The sequence below is a fragment of the Hipposideros armiger genome, unplaced genomic scaffold, assembly GCF_001890085.2.
Source record: "Hipposideros armiger isolate ML-2016 unplaced genomic scaffold, ASM189008v1 scaffold_120, whole genome shotgun sequence".
NCBI lineage: Eukaryota > Metazoa > Chordata > Mammalia > Chiroptera > Hipposideridae > Hipposideros > Hipposideros armiger.
The window spans coordinates 2,587,237-2,593,893 of record NW_017731470.1 but is presented as its reverse complement, the minus strand read 5'-3'; the positions used below and the strand labels follow the sequence as shown (position 1 = coordinate 2,593,893).

The following is a 6,657-nucleotide window of genomic DNA, read 5'->3' as shown; positions in this document are numbered from 1 at the left end:
TTTTTTTTTAATTTTATTGGGGAACAGCCATGGTCATTTGTTACACATTGCTTTCATGCTATGATGGCATAGTTGACTCTTTTAAGGAGGGTGCAGCTCACAGTGGCTTATGAGGGGATTAAACCAGCAACCTTGGTGTTGTTATCAGCACGATGCTCTAACCAACTGAACTAACTGGTCACCCCTGCTCTGTTTATTCTTAATTCTCTTGAACTCAACATTGTTAATTTGCTATTATAGTTTCAAGAATTACCAAGACTTCTAGGTTTTCTGGTTCTACTGGTTTGTGGATGAGTTGGACATAGGTAAACTTGATTTTTTGCTGTGTTAAACATTTCATCTGAGTCAATAATGGGAAAAAAACCCCCTGAAAACTAGTGGTGAGGGAAGATCTTTCAAATAAACTAAAGGTGCTGGTAAAATATAGTTGTTTCTCACATGTAATTTCTAAACTACTAAATACATCTGAATTTCAGCAAACTGGTCAGTATACTCTCTCAAGATGTTATTATAAGAATTAAATAAGCTTCTATTTGATTAGGATGACTGGAAAACTAATCAGAGGACTGCAGGCTGCCCTGTGACAAATCAGAGTTCCATTGGAGACCCGGAGGTTCACGGAAGGGTCAGCAGATCTGGTGTCAGTGTTTGTTCAACTTTGACCCTGATAATCTAGAAGGAACAAGACATAAACAGTTTGACTAAACTAGCAATATGGACTAAAAGAGAAAGATACTCCAGAATGTTTTGTTTTTTAACTAATTAAGAATGACAATACAAAAAAATATATTGCTATGAAGTTTACTTTGGAAAAATATGAGCACTTATGGAACTGGAGGTTTGTACAGAAGATTGAAAACAATTTTATGAAGAATAATTAACATAAAATAGAATGGAAAGATCTTTCTTATGTGTTCAATTCAATGAATTTTGACTTTGTTTTTCACTCCTGTAACTACAATCTAATACAAGATATAAAACATCTCCATCACCAGAGAAATTTCCCTTCTACTTCAGTCAACTATTTTTTTTACCTAGCTACAATGGAGGAGGATTTTTTAAAATCTCAATTCTTCAGAAAAATCAGGGAGCAGGATATGAGATTTATAAGCTTATGAGATGTTGTCTGGTTATAAACTCAGGTATTTTCAAACATTTGGCCTTTAGTTTTCTATATCTGGAATCAAGGAAAATCTAGGCTTATTTAAGATAGAATGATGATCATAAATGTTTAGAAATTAAATCGATATTCTTGAATTTAAAGCAGAAACTAGTAAGTAGATACATTTAGATTACAAATTCTCATGTAATTTGTGTATATCTTCTCTAGTCATGTATGTGACAGGAAGTGGGTCAGATGAGGTAGAGGAACACCTTTATTTAATACCTAAATTGTCATGTGTTGTTATATTATCTTTTTTTTTTTTTTTACAACAATTCTGAGTTATAAGAATTCTTTCTATTGTGCAGATTAGGAAGTTAGGGCTTGTATTAAACAATCTTGGGGGAAATTTTCCAAAGTTTTTTAAGATTATACAATTCTAGGAGCCAAATCTGGATATAACTACATTTCACTGTGAAACAAAAGAAGTATAGATGACGAAGAAGCCTGTTCCTCTTTTAATAGGGGTGGCAGCTTTATGCTTGGTGCAAACACCTAGGGAAGGGAAATGTCATATGACTATAACTACGGAGCCTCATAAGAAATATTAGTTGCCTTAGAGCTCCTATTCTTTCTCTAGCATCATTTATTTTGCAACACCTCCTGATTTGCCTTCCGGCCCAGATACAGTCAATTACCACCTTCTCTGGACTGCTCCTGGACCATGTGCATGCTTTCATTAGTTCACATGCTACATTTTGTGACGATATCACCTGAAAGTCTTTCTTCACCCCCCCTAAAAGAAGACAAAGAATTGTCTTTTAAACTACGTTCTCTGAAAGCCCAGTCAGGGCCTGACATCTAGGAGGCACTCAAATACTGCACTCACTTTTGAGGTTTTAACCAAGAGGGAAAAATAAAAGCTTAAAGAAATAACAACGGATATACATGATTCAAGATCTGGGTAATCAGCTTTTGACTAGCAATTGAAAACTAATTTTCTTTTTGGACTTTATGAGAAATTCTAGGGTTTGCAAAAACATAAATGCCTGTATGTAAGAGAATATTTGGATAAACCATGATGCATTCACACAGAGGGATACTACACAGCTGTATACAAGAATAAGGAGCATCTCTGTGGAATGAGGGACAGGAATGTGGAAATAGGGATGAGAGGGAGCAATACTTCTCTGATTGTACATTTTGTATAGCTCTGACTCTTAGAAGGCTGATAATGTTTCACATATCCAAAATCTTTTACTTATCTATAAATTGGTCAATTTTATGTTTTTAAATTTATTGGCATCATGGATATTACTTTTCTTTAAATCTCACCTGTATCTATGATTTTATTTTTATTTTTTCCGACCCTGATTTAATTTTTTGTGCTTTCTATTGTTTTTCTTTGTTGAACAAGATTAGAGATCTGTCAGTTCTATTAATCTTTCCTAATGACCACATTGGGTTTCTTGAGTCTATCTTTGTTTTCTATTTTATTAATTTTCACTCTCATGTTTTTCATTTCTACTGTCTTTGAATATATTTTGCTGTTTTGATCTAAATTTCTTGAAATGAATGCTTGGGAAAGTTTCCGTCTTTTTTCTTTTTTTAGTATGAGCATTTGGGCCTATAAATTACCCTCTAGCCTTGGCTTTAGCTGCATCCCAAAGTTTTTTATATGTAGAACTTTCATTATTTAGTCCTGAATATTTTACATTTTCAATTATTTTTTTTATTTGACTCAACTTAGACATATACTTAATTCCCACCTGTGAGAGGACTTTTCACTTACCTTTGTTTTTTATTTATAATGTTTCATAGTTTTCAGAGAACAGGATGGTGTGATACCAGTTCCTTAAAATTTAAAAATATGTGGTTAGCTTTTAAAAATTATTTAAGAATGTTATTAAGTGGTGCTTGCAATTTGTTGACTATTTTTGGAAAAAATCAAGTTGTAAAGTTTGATTACAGATTAAAAATGAAGTTCTTAAACATCTCAACTTGACCAGATATGAAACAATTTAAAAACCTTTAAAGGTTTGAGAAAAAAAACAAAACAGACGTAAAAAAAAAACTTGTCATTAGAAAAAAGAGACATCTTTAGGTAAAAGTAATAAAAATTCCATACTGCATAGATAATGCAGACAGTTCTAGTTATCTGGTCAACCAGCAAAAAGCAAGCACTTAAGGTTTTGAGCTCCAGTTTTGTGTTCATTCCTTATTGCTGGAATTTCATACTGATTTCTTCTTGTTAGACGACTAAACCCGATGATAGTAGCAATGGTAAGCCAGTACTTACAGCTCAGCCTCCGGAGTGGAGGGATTCTCAGTTGGATTGGCTGCTTTTGTCCCTTTGCCATCATGTGATTTAGGGTTTTCTGGGTGTCTGCATCGGTACCTACATTGAAGAGGCTGCTGACCTTGAGTCTCATCTCCTTGATTTTCCTTATCTTCTTCATCGGCATCCTCTCTAGGCAGTCTTTGACGAGAAGGGCCCCTACAGAATCGTGGTCTATAGCCCCGATTAGATACAAATTCTGTCTTACTGGTCAGGCCTACCTTGTTCTCCTGCATCCTAGTTGTCAGCACCCTCCACATCACTGCACAGGAGGGTTGGAATGTTGTGGTCGACGCCCATGGGATCTCTGCGCGTATAATAGTAAGGTGGGATCTGGCACCTGCGGTAGGGACGGTGCTGTTGGGCCTGGCCCTCGGGAGCACTCCCAGATCCTTCATTCTTTTCCCTACCCTCACTATTCTGGTAATTCTGCTGGTAATTGCATGGAGGACCCCTGTGATGCGGATGCTGTCTATCATGGTTATGGTCTCCTGCATATTTACTGCTTTGCACTGGAACTCCACTGGGACCTGTGACATCTGCTGCCTCCGCACCCTCTTCTCCAACATCAAACTCCACAGTCTGTCCATCTCCTACACTGGAAGGTACCTCCCGGGGTTATTATCCTTTATGGAAGTCTGGTGTACAAATACATCTTCCTTGGTGTCATTCCTGTTGATGAATCCTGCCATTCCATATCTGTTTCTTACGTTGAACCATTTTACTGCTCCCAAAACCTTTGTTGCCATGGCCTTCTTGTTACCACTGGCTGGTGCCACCAGCTGATGTGAGACCACAGGGTGCTTCTCCCTGTGCTGCTGTCTGAGTTGCCGGGCTTGGGGTCAGCAACGCTGAGGGTGGGACAGTGGGGACGCACAGTGGCAGGCAGCTGCTGGGACTCCACCTCGCTGCTCGTGGTTGTGGTGATGGTGACTGGGGTTGGCTGCAGGGTGCTGGGGGGGTGGGTAATAGGCCTGCAGTGGTGGTGGGGCTGCTCAAGGCTCTCTGGGGCCTGCTCTCTGATCTGCTACCAATGGAACTAGCGAGAATGGTTGGTTAGGTTTTTTTGGAGGGTTTATTGGGGAATTGAGGGAAGGGGAACAGAGAAGTTGCTGTTGTTTTGTTCTTCAGTCTAGTTGTGGAGGGCGTTGCTTCACTGGCCCAAGCTGGCACCATCATTGCTCTCTTCCTGGGCAAGGCAGATCAGTCGCCAGCTTCTGGACGGCTGCTCACAGTGGCTGCTGGCCACACATGGTAGCTTATGGCAGCCCACTGCAGCACGGGACTGCAGCCCATGTGGTCGCCGGTGACCCAAGGCAGCCCAGCTCCAGGTCGAGCTGTTGTTCAGCATCCCAGATGTAGAGGGCAGTGTCACTGGCCCTCATATGTGGGATCCGAACTGGGGGCCCTCTGGCATCCCAAGCGAGTTCTTAACCAACACGCCACTTGGCCGGCCTGCAGTCTATGGATTTTGACAAATGTATAATAACATGTAGGCCACCATTATAGTATCATGCAGAACAATGTTTTCATGTCCCTAAAAATGCCCTGTACTTCACCTATTCATCTCTTCCCTCCTTCCCGCAAACCCCTGGCAATCAGTGATCTTTTTTTCTGTCTCCATAGTTTTGCCTTTTCCTAAATGTCATGTACAGTTGATCCTTGAACAATGTGGGTTTGAACTGTATGGGTCCATTTATACATTGATTTTTTAAAAAATAAATATCTGTACTGTTTTTTTATCCATAGTTGAGAGTCCAAAGAAGTTGGGGGGCCAACTGTATGCATTGATCTACACCATTTTACACAGGGGGTCTTGAGCACCTCAGATTTTGGTGTCTATGGGGGTCCTGGAACCAATCTCCCTTGGATACTGAGGGACAACTTGAAGATTTAGGGCAGTCAAAAGCTATTCGTGGCTTTTCAACTGCAGTGGAATTGGTACCCTTAACCCCCACATTGTTCAAGGGTCAACTGTAGTTAGAATCATACAGTAGGTAGCCTTTGCAGATTGGCTTCTCTTACTTAGCAATATGGATTTAAAGCTTCTTCCATGTCTTTTTGTGGCTTGATAGCTCATTTCAGTTCTGTTCTTTTTTAAATCCAAAAATGACACTGTTGGTGTATTAGAGAAAATTCTTGGTTAGTATTATCTATATATTTACACATTTCTTGGCTTACTGTTCTCCTTGCGTCTCAGAACTTCCTTCAGTAATCATTTTCCATTTCCCTGTCATGAAGGAATAAAGTCACTCTTTAAAAAAAAAATGAAATGGTTTTATTTCACTCATTGTTCAACGAGAGCTTTTTCTGAGTAAATATTTCTAGGTTGACATATTTTAATCAGCATTTTGAAGATATACTGCTGTTTCAATGATTGTTGAGAAGTTAATTATATCTGTAATTGCCATACTCTTGTAACTGGTCTCTCTCTTCTATCTGGCTGCCTTTAAAGCTTTTCTCTTTGTATTTGATCTTTAATAATATTATGAAATAAGAGGTAAATGTATCACTTTATTTAAATCTTATTATGAGTTGTATTTCATGCATCTATGGGTTAATGTCTTTAATTAGCTTTTGGAAAGTTTGGAGTTATTATTCTATTGTCTTTCTTGTATTCCCTTTATTTTAAAACTGTCATTACATATATTTTAGATCTTTTTATTCTGTCCTCCATGTGTCTTAACTTCTCTTTTCATGTTACATTTCGATATTTTCAGCTTTATTGAGGTATAATTGACAACATTTTAAGATATTTGAAGTGTGGTGATTTGATACATGTAAACATTATGAAAAGATTTCTCTCATCTTGTTAATTAGCACATCCATTAACTCATATATTTATCTTTTTGTGTATGAGAACATTTAAGTTCTATTCTCTTAGCATATTTCAATTATATAATAGTGTTACCAACTACAACCACTAGATTATATATTAGAGCACGTTTTCATTACCTGTTGGCCATTTATATGCCTTCTTTGGAAAAATGTCTATTCAGTTCCTCTGTCCATGTTCCATCTCTTTGACTCTGAGCTGCATTCTGCATTTATCAACTGGTTAGTAATTCTTTCCTCCACCTAGTCTTATCAGCTCTGAAACACATCTATCCTTCATTTTTAAATTTTAACAATGATTATATATATATATATATATATATATTTTTTTTTTTTAAGATTTTTATTGGGGAATTGGGGGAAGGGGAACAGACAAGTTGCT

General features: G+C 37.8%; 1 pseudogene; it reads right to left on the bottom strand.

Moving 5' to 3' along the window:
* Nucleotides 1-3,397: 3,397 nt before the first annotated feature.
* LOC109385625 (nuclease-sensitive element-binding protein 1 pseudogene) lies at nucleotides 3,398-6,406 on the bottom strand (annotated as a pseudogene).
* Between the last annotated feature and the right edge of the window lie 251 nt (nucleotides 6,407-6,657).